This window comes from Periplaneta americana, chromosome 9 (assembly GCF_040183065.1).
Source record: "Periplaneta americana isolate PAMFEO1 chromosome 9, P.americana_PAMFEO1_priV1, whole genome shotgun sequence".
Taxonomy (NCBI): domain Eukaryota; kingdom Metazoa; phylum Arthropoda; class Insecta; order Blattodea; family Blattidae; genus Periplaneta; species Periplaneta americana.
Genome location: NC_091125.1, coordinates 26,276,863 through 26,299,243, shown reverse-complemented (window position 1 = coordinate 26,299,243; position 22,381 = coordinate 26,276,863).

The window sequence follows — 22,381 nt, the reverse complement described above, 5'->3', positions numbered from 1 at the left end:
AACATTATGACTTAAACTTTTAAGATAATTACTGGAATAGTCATCCTCATCATGATAACATAACAGTTAATCACTAATTTCATGGCTTCAGCTATCAATCTGTTAGTGTTTTAGCTTTCCATAAAATTTAGATATAATTATATCCATCACGCCATTTAGTATCAACAACACGAGCATCAAAATATTGTTCCTGCACATTTATATTAATTAATTAAGCTTTCTTTATGAAAAGGTTGCCAGGTTTGACAAAGCGTATTATATATAATCTGGTAAAAAGATTTACATTTGAAACGGTTAGGGAATCCAATGTATAAAACTCAGACGAATTTACAGCTAAGTAACGTAAATGCTCATTTGCAGTTAAGCAAGGAATACTAGTATGCCTGTAGAAGATCTTCGTTTCCTAAAGTCTTTATTGAGCATTTTTTCTAAAACATTCTAGTTAAATAATGTCGGCTATTGTTCTTAGTCTGTCTGTGAAAATTTTTGCATGAAGTTTTCTATCCAGTATTCTTCGTATACAGTTCTGACTTCTTTCTTAAATATTAATATTTAATACTTCATATAATAATTATAGGATATTTATTTGCAGCCAGCACACTTTCAACATACCGGTATTTAAAAATCGGAAACGTCACAAGCATAAGTATTTGATATTGCAGAAGATATGAAAATAGCCACTTGGAATGTACGTGGTCTCACAAATAAAATAGAGGAAGTTCAGAAAGAATATACGTGTCCTTGAATGGCAGCGCACGCAGCTACTTACTGCCGACTCTGGTCCCATACGCCAGTGTTGAAAAATAAAATGTACTATGCACTTTAGTTACCTGAAGTAAGTCGGGAATGCGCCTAGCTGTCAGTCAGTGTAAAAGTTTTCTCAGATGAATTTAGGCATAGGGTTCGCCCTTCTCCTTCATGATAACATAGTTTATTGTGAATATTATTTTTAAGCAGTGACCTTGCGTAATGCTAACCACACCAACAAAGATCCCCACTACTTGCATTATCTAGGATAGTTAAAATTTTTTAGACAATTTGGAAAACAGAGCGTCAGGTCTTGAAGTAAACAATAATGATTAATGGTTTAAGAACTTGATTATTTTTCTTCGATACTGCAACTAATATTCGAAGTTGTTTTCATGTTATGAGTTCACCGAACATTTGGTAGATTTCCGTAGCTTAATATGTTATGGATAGTGCTGTACTTTGGGGTAACAGTAATAGACTCATATTGTCTCATTACATTTATCTGTATTTATTGTTATTGGCAAACCGAACTCTTCGCTACTTCTGCTGAAGATGACTACTTACACTAAAAGAGGGATCATAAGAGGCGTTGCCCAGACTTACATTTTGTATGTGAGGGGAGTAGACGATGTTACTGCAATAAAAGGGTCCTTGAGGTAAGAGCAGCGTTTAATGTATAAATGCGATGAAAGAGGTCAAAAGACTAGATCAAATTTTTATGATATTTGTACCAATAAACGTTATAGTTTATACCATAAATGTGTTTTCAAAATAAGGACACTTAATTCGAATATTCTATCCTAACTCAAATTTGTAATCGGAAAGATCACAGTATGATACTGTACATTAAGTTCTATTGCTTTAAAAAAAATTAGATTAATGAATCTGAGGAAAGAAAACAAAGTAATTTTCTTCTGGGTAAATGCTTATAATTGTTACACTTATCATTCATACATTCATAGATTTCTGCCCAAGGTAAGGTCCTTCACCTGCAAATCCAGCATTCTCCAATCTTCACTCTTTTCAGCCTTTCTCTTAGTATCCGCATACGATCCGTGGATTATCTTATCTGATACAATCTTATACCCCGAACTTCTCCCGTTCACCATTCCTTCAAGAGCATAATATATGTAGTAGAAAATTTCTTCTATAAAGTGACTCATTCTATTTTTCTCTTCCTGATCAGTTTCATCATTATTATTTTTTCATCCACTCATTCTAGCAGAGTTTCATTTCTAATTTTGTCTGTCAATTTCACACACTTCCTTCTTTTACATATTCAACTTTCAAATGCTTTCAATCATTTCTCTCCACTTCGTATTATTGTACATGTTTCTACCCTATAAGTACAGATTAATTAATTAAATTCATTCTTTCATACTGTTATGCCCAAGGACAGGTACTTCACTGCAAACCCAGTATTCTCCAATCTTTCCTATTTTCTGCCTTCCTCTTTGTCTATTTATATGACTCATATAAATTAATGTCGTCTATCATCTGATATCTTCTTCTACCCAGAACTCTTCTCCCGTTCACCATTTCTTTCAGTGCAACCTTCAGAAGGCAGTTTCTTCTCAACCAGTGACTCAGCCAATTCCTATTCCTCTTTCTGATCAGTTTCAGCATAGTTCTTTCTTCACCCACTCATTCCAACACAGCTTCGTTTCTTATTCTGTATGTCCATTTCACACGCTTCATTCTTCTCCATGTCCACAATTCAAATGCTTCTATTTGTTTCTCTTCACTTCATCGTAATGTCCATGTTTCTGCCCCATACAATGCCACACTCCACACAAAGCACATCATTAGTCTCTTCCTTAGTTCTTTCTCCAGAGATCTGCAGAAGATGCTCCTTTTTCTATTAAAAGCTTCCTTTCTCATTGATTCTCCTTTTGACATCTTGGCAGCATATCATGTTACTGCTTATAGTCCACCCCAAGTATTTGAAGCTGTTTACTTGCTCTACAACCTCATTTAGAATTCACAAGTTTACCTTCTTTACTTTTCTTCCTATGACCATGGTTTTCGTCTTCTTGGCATTTATCTTCACTCCATATTGCTCACAGCTGTCATTGTGCACCAGTAAAATATCCCTTAGTATCATCTCCTCTTCTTCTAACAACTCCATATCATCAGCAAATCTTATACAGTTTATTCTTCTTCCTCCTACTATCACTCCTCCCACTTCTCCCTGAAAACAGTTCTTTACTAAATCCTCCAAGTAGATGTTGAACAGGGTAGGTGATAAAGGGCATCCTTGTCGTACTCCTCTCCCTATTTCACTTCCTTCTGACATTTCTTCTCCTATCCTGACTTTGACTCGTTTCATATAAAGGTTACTGAACAGCCTCCTCTCTTTCCAATCCACGCCAATTTTCTTTAGAATCTCCATCAGTTTATTCCAATCCACTCTGTCAAACACCTTTTATAGGTCCATAAATACTACATACACTTCTTTATTCTTCTCTAGGTATTTTTCGCCGATTGTTCATGGCAGTCCAATTGCATCTTTCTTACTTTTTTCTTTCCTGAAGCCAAACTGCTCTTCTTCCAACTGTTCTTCCATCTTAAAATATAAACGTCGATTCAGTATTCACAGAAGAATCTTCGCCGAGTGTGATATCAGGCTGATAGTCCTGAACTCGTTACATTTCTTGGCATTATTTTTCTACGGTATTGGAAGCAACACTGTCTCCGTAAAATCTTCGGGCTAGTCGCCTTTCTCATATATTTCGTTGCATAATGATAGAATTTCCTTCTTGTCTTCACCCAAGCGTTTCACTAATTCAATGGGGATTCCATCAACTCCTGCTGCTTTCCCATTCTTCATTTCCCTAAGCGTTAGTTCAACTTCTTCCCTTAAAATTGAAAATCCTTTTTCGTCTTCTGATATAGCTGTTTCGTCTTCTATAGCCAAGTCATATGGGCGATTTCCTGTCTCATATAACTCTTCTACATATTTCGTCTATCTGTTCAGTATTCCTGGTCTGTCTGTTATTTCATTTCTGATTTCGTCCTCTATCAACCACAGGGATTTTCTTTTCTTATTTGGGAAATCCAAACATTTTACTTCGCGGTACATTAAATCATATCTTCCTTTTCTCTCTAGATCCTCTATTTCTTTACATTTATCTTTCATCCAGTCTTCTTTCGCTTTAACAGTTTTTCTCCTTAGTTCGTTGTTAAGTTTCCTGTAATTTCTTTTACCTTCTTCTGTTGATGTTTTTCCATTCTCTCATTTCCTCAATCTTCTCCAACATTTTCCGTGTGACCCAAGGTTTCTTAATTTTCACACCTTCTGTGTATCCTATTGTTTCTTCTGCTGTTTACTGCATACAGACTTATAAATGAGTCCAATACTCATTACTATTCTCAGGTGTGGATTCTAATGTAGTGGCTTCCTCTTGAAAATTTGCTTCAAATTCTCTTCTTTCCTCTCATTCTTCAGTTTTTCCATGTTCAATAGCTTCATCACTATTCTTCCTCTTATCTTCTTCAGACGAATATGTACTTCGCGTATGAGGAGGACATGATCGGAGATAATATCTGCTCCTGGTAAAGTATTTGCATTATTTAAACAATTCGGAATCTTTCCTGTACCAGTAGGCTATGTAATCTATCTGGTATCTGCTTTCATCCCTTGGGCATATCCATGTGCATCTTCTTCGTTTATTGCAATACAATTATTTTCTTTCTAACAGAAACGTAAAAAAAATTCCTTCAGGGCTTATACTGTAGTGAGTCGGCCTGGGTAGCGCAGCAGGTATAGCGCTAGCCCTCTGTGCTCAAGGTTGCTGGTTGGATCCCGGTCCAGGTCGATGGCATTTAAGTGTGCTTAAATGCAACATGCTCATATCAGTTGATTTACTGGCATGTAAAAGAATTCCTGTGGGACAAAATTCCGGCACACCAGCGAAGCTGATATAACCTCGGCAGTTGCGAGCGTCGTTAAATAAACTATAATTATTTTATACTGTATTGAGTCAGTATATGTCCAGAAAATTAGGCCTAACTCTAAGTTACATAACAAGCAGACTACGAAAGAACGCCCATCATGTTGATGGTATTGAAGATGAACTCAGTTATTCCTGTTTTTGTCAAGTACTGTTGCTGTGACAGTTCTCTTGCTACGAATTTCTACGAATAAAGCATTATTATGATTACTACAAGTATAGGCTTATGTTTATACTTTACTGAGAATTTCCACGCGATTTCAGCCTTACACATCCGGCTCTGGTGTTCATTGCCGAGAATTTGTATGTCCACAATATGAAAAAATCATAATAACCGTCATTATCATCGTCAATAGCAGATTTAATCCTCGGTGGCGTATTGGTTACCATGCTTTCCATTGAATTCAAGGTTTGCAGCTTCAAGCCCAAACGAGACAGAATCCCGTGTCATGAAAGAAATCTGTCCCTATATGATAGAACTCTGCAAAATTTACATTACATTTTTCGCCCACCTCAAAATTGGGCGGTATCACAACGGGTCTATACCTTGGCCTAAGTTCATTTGGGACATTCCTACTGGAAATTCTTTTTTTCAAACAACCATCGAACGTTCCTAATATTACAACGTGATTCTCCGTAAATTAAAATCATGTCGAGATATACGTGGTCTGAAAACTTTGGCATATTTCAATATGCAAACCTATAAAATTTGCGTAAGAAAAGAAGGATTTCCACTGGTTGAAAAATCACTGGTGGTTAACTTCCACCCCCGATTATATACGCACACTCACCACGTAATAATCTCCGCTTTGAATACACGTGGGAAATAAACTCAGATCTGAATCGCAGCTTTCCTACCTGAAGTAGCCACTACAGCACGGTTGCTAGAATTCCTGATGTCATTAAAAGGTATGTATTAATCTTTTTATGTAATTTGCAAGAAAAGCGTCCATTTTCCTGAAAATCTACAAAGGATAAATCATTCTTTATCACTTTCTCTAGTAATAAGAATAAAAATTAGACTAGCACGGATATTATTTTCTGAGTAAATAAATGTTAACTTTCAGGGGAAAATATTTTTGTTTCTTTGAAATATATTAATTTGGGTCTAAATTGTACTACAAATTTTTTGTTATACTCCACCCAGGGAATAAACTGTTAAAATCTGCATAGTAATAATAATACTTCCAACCTGTATATGAATATTTAAGATTATCTCTTGTTACACAATAGTGAATAATGTAAAAACTCTGTAAGTAAGAGTTATGCTTCATATCTTAAAACGTTCTTAAATAATCCATTACGACATTCTAAAAATTGCATTACATTATTGGCCGCAGCTTTTGTATGTATTAACGACCAGACAGCGGATTTTCGGTCCCTTCACAGCGACAAGATGACACGTGCCTTGGCTTACGGAGGGAGCATAGCAATGAGTTCAATGACCTCTCTGAAACTGACGTACACCCTAGATCATATATACCCAGATTGCTCGGCCTTATAGGCTTTGACGGTAACAACTTTGTCAGGTTTACTATACTGCCATCTAGTTGTTGCATAAAGAGTCACGTCATAACTCCCATTTGAATTGCATTAGCGACTGTACTGCCATCTCGTGTTCGTTTACGGCGGAAGGGTGGCGATCCCGGCGGTTGTTCTCTTCAAAGTGCTACCGATTTTAACATAGGTATGAGCAATCTAGGTATATATGATCTAGGCGTACACCTAACGTTCACTATCGGGACTCAAAATCCACTATCTCTTAATGACTCTTTCTATATATATTTTACGTTCAAATGTACTTAAGAGAAATTCTATTCTCTTTTCCTATTCGTAGAAATTGTCACTGTCACTACCGTTTGTATGTCTCTAGTGCTGACAAGAGTCAAAAACATTCAAGTCGATATTCGACCCAACTCTAAGTATCCTGAAGGGAATATCTTACAATGAAATGTAGGACTTTCATATAAGCAGATTAGATCTCTTATTTGTTCGTGAAAGAATTGCTACAGACACTATTATCTGTGCATTTCGAACTGGCGGATGAAGGTCACGTACAAAAGTACAAACCACCCACGAGTCACTGAACTGAAAACTGTGAACCGAAGCACTGGTAATTCCGGCTGTCCCAACTGACTTTAGTTGAGGAGAATGGTCCAGGATTGGGGTAAGCACACGTGGCAAATGCAGTCCATTGCTTGACCTTTAGCCGCCAGTTCGAAATTCACAGATAATAATAGGCCAACTTTTGTAAATTTGTCTTATTCTTTTCCATCAGTACACATTTTGTGAGGCTTCGCAGAGCATTCCACTCGAATTTTCTATGTAATATGAGCTTTATTTTAATAATAAAACTATTACTGAAAGACTGTAAATATTACTTAATATAGGTCTCAGTTATTTCTATAGACTGTCTTATGTTATGCAACATTAATACCATATCGTCGTTGTTCCTGCAATAACTCGTATGTGCAAAATATAAAATTTTGTGCGAGATCGTGCGTATTTGCTTGGTTTCCGCACAAAACCAATCCGCGGAAAGTCTAAAATTCCACATTCAGTATTCCCAACCTAACACACATAACAATTTCCCTCTTCTTACCTCTTAAGTGACATATTGATTTTACTGCTTTAGGCTTTTAACATATTATTTTTAGAGACGTTCACTATAGTAATAATTATAAATTGGAAACTTACCGCTGCAATTTCATCTAAATTGCACTGTTAATTATTGTTTTTAAATATTTGCAAAAATTAAGTAAACTCTACAACTCCACTAAAGTTACTGAATTAGTGATGCAAGTAACATTAAGGAAGCCGTGAAAAAATCAACAAGATTCCAGATCCCGATGCTATTACTGCAATATGTTATATAAATAATATTGTTAAAATATTAAAATGAAAAATAAATCATTACATAACCTTACCGGCCTGCTGGAGTATAGTAAACACAGGAAATATTTTAAAGCAACAATGTTGAAGATAGATATTTTTGTTTTGCAAATTTGCCGTCATTGAACAGAAACCAAGATGGAGATTTCATTGCAACTAATTAGAAATTCCTCTTTCAGGTATGTAATAAACGATCTTCGTACAAAATAATGTACGATACACGAGCGGTATGTTTTCTTTCAATTCTCGGAAATTAAAAAAGCTCAACTACGTTTCGCTTTTTCAAACTTTTCCTCGAACATGAAAACTTCAACATACCGCTCTTGTAATGCATATTACTATTTTAGTAGGAAGAGAAAACACATTTATTCTACTATGGCAGTAGTGCATAGGAGATTGTGAATTCTTACATTTTCGAAAGAAAGAAATATAATTATATATAGGAGACTTTATTATTTGCTATTTAAGTTATTTAATAGAGCAAAAATCTGAAAATCGATAAATATGTCACATAGGAGGTTTTGTAGGAACTACGACCATATACTAAACTCATAAGAAGTTTAACAGTCATCCTATATTTTTACATCCAGTAATAACACTGGAGCACCGAATTAGAGAGCAAAGCCATTCACTGAAGGTTATCTCTATTACAGGAATGTATGACAAGACCCAATTTAAAACACTACTCCGTGCAGTGCACTTTAAAAGCCTATTTGTTTCCTTCGTATATAAAAACGTCAAGTGGCCATTGCGCCGCTGCACAGGGTCGGTGTTATTTCGCCTTATCTTTATGGGCCAGATGCAGTGTAGCATAGCATTATAATATTTGTAAAGAATATCTTCTGCGAGGAAACAGTTCTTCCATATCACAATAGGGCTTCTAAGCAATCGTAAGAAGAGTGGAATATTTTTATATTCAGCATTAATTGATTTATATCTGGTTTTTATGTTACTCTGGCAAAGTTGATGTCTTTAATAACGCCTAATAAACTCTTAACAGCATCTTTATGTCTTTAGTAGTATTTTATTTAACGACTAGCCGTACCCGTGCGCTCCGCTGCACCCGTTAGAAATAAATATAAAGTAATTACATAATTAAAATAGGACATTTGATCCAGGGAACATTCGTGTTTGATAGAAAGATAAATCGTTTAATATGTTACTTAATTTAAATTCTATTTAAAATATTAAAATGCGATCATTTTGATCCAGAGACCACTCATTTGGTGCAATGACAATTCCTTTAACATGTTTCTTAATTGTTATTACCAATTATTTTTCGAAAAGCGAAAATTAACAGAAAAATTTTGGCTACAGATTTATTATGTTTATAATAATAATAATAATAATAATAATAATAATAATAATAATAATAATAATAATAATAATAGTGGTTTATTTTAATAATAATAATAATAATAATAATAATAATAATGGTTTATTTAATAATAATAATGGTTTATTTTAACTGGCAGAGTTAAGGCCATTCGGCCTTCTCTTCCACTCAACCAGTATGATAAAAAATTACTACAATACCATATTATATTATATTATGAAAGAGTGTGTTGATAACGGATGTACTCGAATTAGAAAGTTTTTAATTTGTTGTGGGAGCTCTTGAATCTCAGGAGGAACAACTTTTACAACAGCGCAACATAATCTGCTTGGCTCATTACACAATTTTTTTGAATTGCATTTATTGCATATGTATTTTATGTATTTTAACACGATTCAATTGAGCATAGTTAAAATGTGAATTATAAAATAATGGATTGCTAAGCTAACGTACTATTACTGCATACTAAATCAATACTCTCGTTGTTCGTTAATTCTCTGAGATAAAAATGAATATGTTCATAACAAATACAGGAAATGAATATACAGAATAACCTATCACGTTTTCTGTGCATAAGAAGCTATTTTAATCTTACCTGTTCTCAATTCACTCACAAGTTACTTTAATAACATTATAGCATTATGTCCATCCAGAGAAACTACACTTTCCAATGATGAAATAATAATTATACAAATCGGTTAATTTAGCTTCTGATATTACTTCATACAAACACAGAAACATTGTCTGTAGGCTATGTTTCATAGCTTTCGATTGTTGTGTTATAGACGAAGTCATTTGTTTTTTATTTCAATACACCGCCATAGGTGGCAGTTATTTTAATTTTAAAACTCATTTATCTCATTAAATATCAGTCCTATCAAAATTTTTCAAAGAATAAAACTTATCAGAAATAATTTTTAAAGAAACGTTTGTTATGTAACATATTTCGCAAAAATCAATAATAAGCGAGATATTTCGATTTATTTAATTCAGGCCGCCTTATAATCCCCCTTTTAAATAACGTATTTTGAATGCCATATAGCCTATAATCTAAGTTACAACGAACTTAATTTATATTCCAATTTTCATCGAAATCGGTTCAGCGTGAAAAGGTAACAAACATACAGACAGACAGACAGACAGACAGACAAACAAAAATTAAAAAAAAAAGCGAATTTCGGTTTCAGGGTGGTTAATTATATATGTTAGGACCAATTATTTTTGGAAAATCGAAAATTACCAGAAAAATTTCGGCTACAGATTTATTATTAGTATATAGATTTAAACACCGGAGGTTATTCAGCGTCAAAATCCAATGTCGGTGAGAAATGTTCGACACATTTTGCATCAAGCCGTCTTACAGAAATAGGTTTCGGAAATCTACAATAGACTCACAATTTAACTTCCCCTAAGTAGGAATGTCTGCTTAGGATTTTATCGCTCTTCAAAATCAATTGCCCTTGCGGAGTTTGAACCCAAGAACCTCAGAACTCACAAATAGCGTGACATCCGTGAACCATCGATTCTCTGATATCCCTAAAAATGTCAGTCGTTTAGCGAACAATCTCTGAAGCTACAGACGAGCAAACACACAATGAATCAGAACGCAAATCACTAGATGGACAAAATTAATAACTTCTCTGCGCTCTAACGAATTGTTATGAAACTTTGTACATGCCTTACAGGTGACACATATGTTTTATCTAAAATCTCTGATTACGTTTGCAGAAGAAAAACTATCCCTTCATAGCGGGTGCTAAGACAGAATTAATAACTACTCTCCTATTTAACAGATTTTTATGAAACATTGTATGGAAGTTAAAGGTAGCACATATTTTTTTGCACAAACTATATTTATGGTTTCATAAGAGGAACTACCCCTTTATAGGAGTACATTTAAACAAAATTAATAACTTCTCTATCTAGCAGATTTTTATTAAACTTTTTACAGAAGTTACAGGTGAAATATATTTTTTGTCACAAAGTCAGAATATGTTTCTATAAGAGGAACTGCCTCTTTATAGTGTTCCATTTAGACAAAATTAACAATTTCTGTCCTACATAATATATTTTTATGAAACTTTGTACAACAATTAAATCTACGTGTAGCATACAGATGTAATCAGAATTTGTACACAAAAATTAACTTATATGCTACTTGTAATTCCTGTATATAGTTTCATAAAAATTTGTTATTAGAAGAGAAGTTAATTTTATGTAAATGCAATCCCTGTAAAGGGGTTACTTCCTCTTATGGAACCGTAAATCTAATTTGTACACAAAAATATATTCTACCTGTAACTTCCGTACAATCTTTCATAAAAATCTGTTAGATAGGAGAAAAGTTACTCTTTTTGTCTCAGACTACACCTATAAAGTTAGTTCGCAACACATGGTTGCGAAACCTATATAATGGCCAGAAAATATCAGGTGTTAGTCGATTTTTGATCGAAAGCATCTGAAAATATTCGAACTGTATGCCCAGAGTAGTTTTGCTCGGCTGCTGTGAATCATGCTTCGGTTTCATATGCAATTGAGTTGTTGAGTGTGGTGCTAGTTTGAGACTTTCTTTAATTTGTACATGGTTATTGTGTAATAGCTAACAGCTGCAGCGCTTTGCTAACTGCTCGAACATTGCACTATGAACCTGACTGGTGAACACTCATTATTTTCAATTTATTGAAGAACTGCAGCGAAAAATGTTTTAATATGCAATTATTCTACATTTTACAAGAAAGGAAAAAAATTATTTTAAGCTACACATTTATTTAAAAAGTCTTCTATTTTTTCTTTGATTCCATGGTGTAACTTATGTATAACAATACGTTCAACTGAAAAAAAAAAAAAACATGAAAAGTACTTTAATTTCTTAAAAGAACAAAACGATGTGTTTTTTTCTATGCGAAAAGGTTGTAATAATTCTTACATTGTTTTACTCACATTAAATTTATTTTTCTGCACTATACTCCAAAGGCACCAATACAAAATATTAAATTGAATTTTGTTTTATTTAACGACGATCGCATCTGCCAAGATTCTATCAGCGTTTTCGGTATGTCGGAATTTTGTCCCGCAGAAGTTCTTTTACATGCCAGCAAATCTACTGACATGAGCCTGTCGCATATAAGCACACTTAAATGCCATTGACATGGGCCGGGCACAGAAGGTCAGTACCCTACCGACTGTGTCACCCACGCCGACACGAAATATTAATAAAATTACGAAAATTAATTAATTACTTTATAATACAAAACATATTGTTGCATGCGTTTCAGCACAGCGAAAGTCACCTAATCTCTTTTGAAGTTTTCATTAAACTTCATGCACTTTTTTTTTTGGAATAGTAATGAGATCCCGTTTATTTTCCACAAATGCGCTCTGTTCCTTATCATACAAACAGGGCAGATTGTTCAAACTTGCTACAACTGGTGCAAGTGTTAGTCCGGTTCTCCCCCAAGAAAGTTTGGTCACGTTTCCTGAATGCAGTGGGTGCAATACATTACGACTGCTTCGAAACTGTGAAACTGCAGGCAAATCTTAGGAAATTTTGAACCAAATAGGCTATAATCTGTCACTTTAAATGATAAATTATAGCATTATTCCCAGAAGTTTGCAAAAGCTCCAAGGAAAGATTAAAATATGGTACATTTCTAGATCTTACTTGAAGCAAGTAAAGCGATGGGTTTGGAAGTAAATCGCGAATAGACAAAGTATATGCTTATGTTTCGTGACCAGAATATTGTACGAAATGGAAACATAAAAATTGGAAATTTATCCTTCGAAGAAATGGAAAAATTCAAATATCTTGGAGTAACAGTAACAAATATAAATGACACTCTGGAAGAAATTAAACGCAAGTAAATATGGGAAATGCGTGTTATTATTCGGTTGAGAAGCTTTTGTCATCTAGTCTGCTGTCAAAAACCTAAAAGTTAGAATTTATAAAACAGTTCTATTACCGGTAGTTCGGTATGGTTGTGAAACTTGGACTCTCACTTTGAGGTTCTTAGGAAAATATTTGGGGCTAAGAGGGATGTAATTGCAGGAGAATGGAGAAAGTTACAAAACGCAGAACTGCACGCATTGTATTCTTCACCTAACATAATTTTTAGGAACATTAAATCCAGATGTTTGAGATGGGCAAGGCATGTGACACGTACGGGTGAATCCATAAATGCATATAGAGTGTTAGTTGGGAGGCCGGAGGTGAAAAAGACCTTTGAGGAGGCCTAGACGTAGATAGAGGATAATATTAAAATGGATTTGAGGGAGGTGGTTATGATGATAGAGACTGGATTAATCTTGCACAGGATATGGAGCGATGGCGGGCTTATGTGATACAATTATTTATGTATCCCAATGCCTACCCACTTCACTTCACGTGTTTTGGATTCCGCATATAGCGAACATATGGCAGAACTGTGATCCATTTTCTAGTTGCACATACTTCGGTGGGCCACGCTGTACATGATGTGTATCTGTTGAGAGTTATGTAGGGTGAGTGTATGTGTAAGCGTTCGTGTAAGTAAAGTGTATGGAATGAGTGATGATGGCGATGACGATGATGAAGATGAGGAAGAGAGAAAAGGAAACCCGGTGCCGGCACGTAGCCTACTCCTGTCGAATAGTACCAAGGGGGCCGACAGGCTTGAAGTCCCCGTCGGACGGAAGAATCACTATCAACAGTGACATGCCTTCTCTTCGTATGCACTGCGGAGACATTTTGGATTTAATCCAGGCATATTGGTGCACAGTTAGTGGTAAAGGGTGCTATTCATAGACATTTCGCAGCACGCGCTACGGGCGTGCTAAACTAGCCCCGGCTATCCACTGGTTACTTGTACATAATTCAAATCATATCCTATCGCTAACACTGGTTTATGAATACGAAAAACGCTGATCATCCACCGGAAGCCTGCGCTAAAAATTTCTATGAATACAGCCCTAGAAGTTTTGCACCACCATCTCTTCTAGTCCGGAGGTACAAATTTTACATGAAAATTCCTGACCCCACCGGGGATCGAACCCGGGTCGGCTAGTCTGAATTCAGACACGCTACCACAGAGCTAACTCAGCGGACATTATTATTATTATTATTATTATTATTATTATTATTATTATTATTATTATTATTATTATTAGTAAGAAATGAAGAACTGAGATTAAAAAGCGGTATCGAAATGGCCTGCAAGACAGCGAGAAGACTAAAATGGAAATGGGGAGGACATGTAGCCAAACTACCCGCCGACAGATGGGCATACGCCACTACAGTCTGGGACCCAAGGAGGGGAAGAAGAGGAAGGGGAAGACCAAGAAGGAGATGGGCACAGGACTATGTTGACTTGATAGGACCTCAGTGGACGCGTATTGCTAGAGACAGAGAAAAGTAGAAAGACATAATTTTAGATTTAGAATAAGTAACAGTAGGACACAAAACAGTGAAGTGAAGAGAAGTGAAGTGACTCAACGTTGAGTAAGGCCCATTGGGACTAGCTCACCCCGTGAGAAAAAGTAGAGTGAGAGTCCAAGTTTCACAACCATACAGAAGAACAGGTAAAAGAACTGTTTTATAAATTCTAACTTTCAGATTTTTGGACAGCAGACTGGATGATAAGAGCTTCTCAACCGAATAATAACACGCATTTCCCATATTTATTCTGCGTTTAATTTCCTCCCGAGTGTCATTTATATTTGTTACTGTTGCTCCAAGATATTTGAATTTTTCCACATCTTCGAAGGATAAATCTCCAATTTTTATATTTCCATTTCGTACAATATTCTGGTTACGAGACATAATCATATACTTTGTCTTTTCGGGATTTACTTCCAAACCTATCTCTTTACTTGCTTCAAGTAAAATTTCCGTGTTTTCCCTAATCGTTTGTGTATTTTCTCCTACCATATTCACGTCATCTGCATAGACAAGAAGCTGATGTAACCCGTTCAATTCCAAACCCTGCCTGTTATCCTGAACTTTCCTAATGGCATATTCTAGAGCGAAGTTAAAAAGCAAAGGTGATAGTGTATCTCCCTGCTTTAGCCCGCAGTGAATTGGAAAAGCATCAGATAGAAACTGACCTATACGGACTCTGCTGTATGTTTCACTGAGACACATTTTAATTAATCGAACTAGTTTCTTGGGAATACCAAATTCAATAAGAATATCATTTAATACTTGCCCCTTAACCGAGTCATATGCCTTTTTGAAATCTATGAATAACTGATGTACTGTACCCTTATACTCCCATTTTTTCTCCATTATCTGTCGAATACAAAAAAATCTGATCAATAGTCGATCTATTACGCCGAAAACCGCACTGATGATCCCCAATAATTTCATCTACGTACGAAGTTAATCTTCTCAAAAGATCGTATTACAAACATTATTTAAACAACATTTTTCGTAATGACCTCATCTGTAACATGCACAAATTAATGTAATATATTTCTTCTCTGTGGCCCATATACGAGCGCAAAGTTCTTCATAGGCGTTTAATTGTCTGTTGAACATTTATCGAAATGAATTAGTCAGTGTATGGTCTGAAAGAAAGATAAATTAAAATCGTAATCATATTTTGAAACACTATGTATGAGAAAGGAAGATCATTAAAATTAATTAAATTATTTTCTGTAGCCATTGTATGAGGAGGAAAATATCATACTGTGCCGTTCTTTATACCTTCATTTAATTACTATTCGTTATAATCTTAATTTTTAATTCATACACTTTCAGGAAGTGTAAAAAATGCTTTCTTTAATGAAGCAGAGAATGCCTGCATATGTGTTGAAGTGATGTGTCACTTGATATACAGAGACATTCTGAGTTCTATGAGCATATTTTAAGAAGACAAGGGAGAGAACTTACTGATGGAACCTCATATTTTAGCTTAAAATGTAGCTATGTTACAATTTTTGATTCAATACTACAGTCATGACAAATTAGCCCTTATTTCGATTATAACCTAAATGTCTTATCTGAATAATTCAATATTTCTCAGAAAATATTGACAAAGGTATTCTGACAAAGTCCCGCGCCGTGGCGTCGTGGTCTAAGACATCTGCGTAGGACTCGCGTTACGGAATACGCGCTGGTTCGAATACTCATGGAGGAAGAAATTTTCTCATGAAATTTCGACCAGTGTATGGGACCGGTGCCCACTCAGCATCGTGATGCACTTGGGGAGCTACGATAGGTAGCGAAATCCGGTTGCGAATGCCAGCTATAACGGCTGGGTGGATCATCGTGCTAACCACACGATACCTCCATTCTGGTTGGATGATCGTCCATCTCTGCTTCGGCATGTGGGCCTTCACGGGCTGTAGCGCCACGGATTATTATTATTCTGAAATAAATATTATAATCATCTCTGCTAAATATTTTACGTGTCTAATAAAATAGCATAGCATAAAATAGTAATATGCGTTACAAGAGCGGTATGTTGATGTTTTCATGTTCGAGGAAAAGATTGAAAAAACGAAACGTAGTTGAGCTATTTTAATTTCCGAGAACATGAAAACAATCATATCGCTCGTGTATCGTACATTATTTTGTGCGAAGATCGTTTATTACATACCTGAAAGACGGATTTCTAATTAGTTGCAATGAAATCTCCATCTTGGTTTCTGTTCAATGACGGCAACTTTTAAAAACAAAAATATCTATCTTCAAATTGTTGCTATAAAATGTTTGCTGTGTTTACTATATTCCAGCAGGCCGTGATATATGTCTGTCTTTCCCCCCCCCCAGTCTATAAATGCGAACTTAAAACAAACGGTAAGGTTATGTATGATTTATTTTTTATTTTAATATTTTAATAATATTATTTATATAACATATTGCAGTAATAACATCCGCATCTGGAATCTTGTTGATTTTTTCACGGCTTCCTTAATGTTACATGCATTACAAATGCAGTAACTTTTGTGGTGTTGTAGAGTTTACTTAATTTTTGCAAATATTTAAAAACAATAATTAACAGTGCAATTTAGGTGAAATTGCAGTGGTATGTTTCCAATTTATAATTATTACTATGTTAAACGCCTCTAAAAATAATATGTTAAAAGCCTAAAGCAGTAAAATGAATATGGCGCTTAAGCGGTAAGAAGAGGGAAATTGTTATGTGTGTTACGTTGGGAATACTGAATGTGGTATTTCACACTTACCGCATATTTTTGTGCGGAAAGCAAGCAAATACCCACGATCTCGCACAAAAGTTTAGTATGAACGTGTCTTCTTTGTAGTGACTGAAATATAAACTTACCTTCGCTTACTTATAATTTTTTGGGTTGACCGAATTGCTAATAAAGATATTCCATGCAGCATGAACAAAGAACAGGAATTACAGTTGGTAACTAAAAGTATGAAGTTAGCTTAGATTTTCTCATGCGTCTGCTATGAATGTGTCTTCCAAGAAGTGACGGAAATGTGAACGTACCGTCGCTTACTTAAATACCTTCCTTTGACCGAGTTACTGATGAAAATATTTCGCGAAGCGTGAATAAAGAACGGGAATTTCAGCTGGTGACTAAAAGAATGTAGACAGCTTCTTTTTCATGCGTATATAAGACTATAACATCTATAGAAGGAAAGAACAATGAAGAGTAAAAGGTCACTTGATCACAAGCAATTGCTATGGTTGCACAACGTAAGATAGTGGTCAAACTTGAGAGCAACGGGAGGCATAATTCGTAATACAAAATTGGAAAAGAAATGGGAGCAGTGGCCGCGAACATCCAGTAGTAGATATAAAGGGAAATCTCTAAATGGGACAAGTGGATGTGGAAATGAGAATTCAGACAAACAAACATACAAATAGACAAGTGAATAGAAAGAGAGAGAGATAGACAGATAAATGAATAAACAAACAAATGGAAACAGACAAACAAACAAATACTCAAACATAAACACACAAAGAATCTCTGCTTGTATCTGTCAGATTTTGAAAACATTTCTCTTTTATCTATTCGTCTCGGAACACAGTGAGATTATTTTTCCAACTAGTATTATGTCTATACTATGGGACCGGTGCCAACCCAGCATCGTGATGCACTTGGGGAGCTACGATAGGTAGCGAAATCCGGTTGTGAATACCAGCTGTAACGGCTGGGGGGGGGATCATCGTGCTAACCACACCATACCTCCATTCTGGTTGGATGATCGTTCACCTCTGCTTCTGCATGTGGGCGTGAGGCCAGCAGCCGGCTGTTCGGTCTAGGCCCTTCACGGGCTGTAGCGCCACGGATTATTATTATCATGTCTATACTTCACCTATGCTACACCGTTTAATAAATTATTTGGTGCCTTGCAGACAGATTACGAATCACAATGAATGCTTCAAATTCAGTTTTATGCTTGTATTGCTTCGCGTAGTTTTTCAGCTTACGGAATTGTGAGGTATCATTAGTTGTTCAGAGTCGACATAGCTTGAAAATTAAGAAGGGGAGTCTTAATGTTTCAAGCAAAACAACTTAGAATTTTGCGCCTGACTTGAAGACGTGAAATAAAACATTCGAAGTTAGATCTATTATTCACACACATTTTTCACTGCTTTTGGAAACTCAATAAGATTATGAATAAAGTGACAATGAAAAGTCTAATAGTCTTTACTGTTGGGTAAATGTATTATTATTATTATTATTATTATTATTATTATTATTATTATATTTTTCATTTGGTTATTTTACGACGCTGTATCAACATCTAGGTTATTTAGCGTCTGAATGATATGAAGGTGATAATGCCGGTGAAATGAGTCCGGGGTCCAGCACCGAAAGTTACCCAGCATTTGCTCGTATTGGGTTGAGGGAAAACCCCGGAAAAAACCTCAACCAGGTAACTTGCCCCGACCGGAATTCGAACCCGGGCCACCTGGTTTCGCGGCCAGACGCGCTGACCGTTACTCCACAGGTGTGGACGACTATTATTATTATTATTATTATTATTATTATTATTATTATTATTATTATTATTATTATTTTGTCAACTTTCCGAAGACAGGTTTGAACTTCACAAGTGATGCCAACAAGACCCACTTATGAGACAACTAGGTCAGGAGATAATGGGGTAGGGCGGTCAGTTCCTGTCCCCCTCCATTGGATACATAGCCGATTAGCTACACATTACACTAATCAGACTTCAGATGCATACAAACAATTGTTCTTCCTCTGACACATATCGTCAAGTGACATGTACTGCCTGATAATAGATGTACATATCAGCCAGAACCTCAATTATTATTATTATTATTATTATTATTATTATTATTATTATTATTATTATTATTATTATTAGTCGAAATGCGTGTTATTATTCGGTTGAGAAGCTCTTATCATCCAGTCTGCTGTCCAAAAATCTGAAAGTTAGAATTTATAAAACAGTTATATTACCGGTTCTTCTATATGGCTGTGAAACTTGGACTCTCACTCTGAGAGAGGAACATAGGTTAAGGGTGTTTGAGAATAAGGTGCTTAGGAAAATATTTGGGGCTAAGCGGGATGAAGTTACAGGAGAATGGAGAAAGTTACACAACACAGAACTGCACGCATTGTATTCTTCACCTGACATAATTAGGAACTTGAAATCCAGACGTTTGAGATGGGCAGGGCATGTAGCACGTATGGGCGAATCCAGAAATGCATATAGAGTGTTAGTTGGGAGACCGGAGGGAAAAAGACCTTTAGGGAGGCCGAGACGTAGATGGGAGGATAATATTAAAATGGATTTGAGGGAGGTGGGATATGATGATAGAGACTGGCTTAATCTTGCACAGGATAGGGACCGCTGGCGGGCTTATGTGAGGGCGGCAATGAACCTTCGGGTTCCTTAAAAGCCATTTGTAAGTAAGTGAGTATTATTATTAGTCTCTTGTCTGTAAGTGACATTGCAGTTACACCGCCTTCTAGGGCGCAAGAGACTATTATCTTCTTTCAAAGTACAACATGCACCATCAGTTGTCATAAACAGTATTTCTATATCTTACAGCTGTACTGCTAAAATTTAGGTAGGCTATCTATTCTGACGAAAACTTATGTTGGAACAATAGATTACAAATATTACAAAAAAGTGATCTCGATTTTCCACTTCCTCAACCATATAAAACATCTTCTCTCCTTTTCTTTGAAAAAATTCTTATTCAGACTCTTATAATACCGTTGCTTGATTAATGTTGAAATGAATGGAATGATTGAAAAATGTGATGATAAATTCAAATTATCGAATATAAGATTCATTTAGATTCATTAATTGAATTTGTGGACTGTAACCGAACTATCACAAATTTTATCTTGTCTTAAAAGATGTGTATCATGATGTACATAAAAAACACCAGGGCAAACAAACGGAGAAAACATTTAAGTCTTTCTTCAAATCACAGTCTGAAAATTCCCAGTACTTTCTGTGCAGTAATTGATTTGGATTAAAGAACTTCAAGTTGATTATTTTATTTTAATTAGTGTTTTCTGTTCCATAAGTTTGTAAGAGGTAGTTACAGTATGTAGCCCACTTCTTGGGCTAGATAACTGCAAATTGATTCTCTTTTTAATCAGTATTTTCTATTCTACGTCTTTGTAAAATAACGATTAAACACTAAGTTAGTAATTGATCAACTTTACAATATAATTATTTTTTAATTATTATCGAAATAATCCTGTTCTAGTAAATCCTCTATATTTCGAACTTTCACTGATTCGGACTGAATTTTCTCCCAATTAGTCCTAATTAGTAAGATTCCAATGTACTTAGCAGTGCTCCTAAAGTTATGTCTTATATCCCAGTATATTCTTAAATTATGCATTATAACGATGTAAAAATTAAATCAAATTATAGTGATTTTTTTGTGCAAATCCAGTTAAAATATTAACATTTTATGATGATTTTTCCAAGCGTTCACATACCTTAAGGACTCTTTATAAGTATAACATCATCGGGAATCGAGTTTTGCTTTCCTGGGTGAAAAAGCCGTCACTTTACTGAATGAGCTATCATATCCCTCGGTATTCACGTACTGAAACGACAGCTATAGTTTACACGCTAACGAACGTGTGTTAGTTGTCTCTTTCCTGATTTCCCTCCCCCTCACTATCTCTTTCTCTCTGCCATTATTTTTATTAGGGAACGTTGTCAGTGTTTGAAATTACTGTCTGACACCAGAGCACAAATATTTTCTGCTAAAAACATGCTGCCGTTCTATGCTCTGGTCCATGTAAAGTGATTTTTTCTACCCCAATTTTATCGATTCTGTATGGCTCTTACATGTATGGTTCATGTTTCATTATCTGGTACTATGTATAGGACATATAACAGGACGATGTTTCACATACATTCATAGAATGTTTCAAAACTTAGATAAATAATTATTAGAGACCGAAATATGTAACAGAAACTAGAAACATATAGGCCTACAACAAAAAGTAAAATCTATGAACAGTAGTGCATCATTTTTTTGTGAAAGTCTAAAGCGTTTGGAAAACGAAAAGCCATCACATTTATACTCTTAAAGCATGTTATATTTCCTTGTCCAACTTTGTGTTTACCATACTGTTGGTTTTATTTAAACCGATGTAAGAACGCTCTACAATTTATCATTAACTGATCTAGCAATGAGTTGTCAGAAATTTTATTGCATGATGCTTTGATTTTCGGTGTGATTATGTGCAACTGAGAATGGTACCACTTACTATACACGTCACATCAGCCATTTGCCAAACACAGTTGTCAAACTGACTGATGCAAATGTAAAACACTCGCAGTTATCGTTCCCATTACTTATTTCACACGTCAAAAACGGTGACGAGGACTGTACGTAGATCTGTGGTCAGACTAGTTCTCTCCTGCAGTGGCTGAGTGGTCAGACCTTCACGCAGGCGGTCCGGGTTCGAGTCCCGGTCAGGCCTTGGACTCTTCATCGAAAAGTCCATAGTAACATTTGTGACGGACAAGGTTGTTGGGGGTTCTTCTCGAGGTTCTCCCATTTTCCCATATTAGGCCTCCACATCATTCCGTTAATATTTCTCCATTTCATCATAATTCCATGTTATTCCCCAAACGCAGGATGGAGAAGCGGGAAGGGGGCTGGACTAGGGAGAATTGAAGTAACCTGCTCGAAACCTGGGTACACAGTGAAACTTAGTGTAATCAACCGATGTCGGTTTGGAAATGCGAACAGCTTGAGAGGGTCAGCGTAATAGATCTTGATCTAGATCTTCATACCACTTCGCTAATATTATCGCCACCTCATTTGAAGAATAAAAGTTTATTTATTTATTTGCTTATTTATTTGTATATTTATCTATTTTATTTATTTTTTACGCCATCAACAGAAGTAAGCTTCCAAATATAGGTGGCTTACATTAATGCAATTTATATACAACATACAGGGACATCATTTTATTTTTACTTCAATTTTTATTGTACCTGAGTTTTTGAATGTACTTCACTCCCACCCCTTCTACT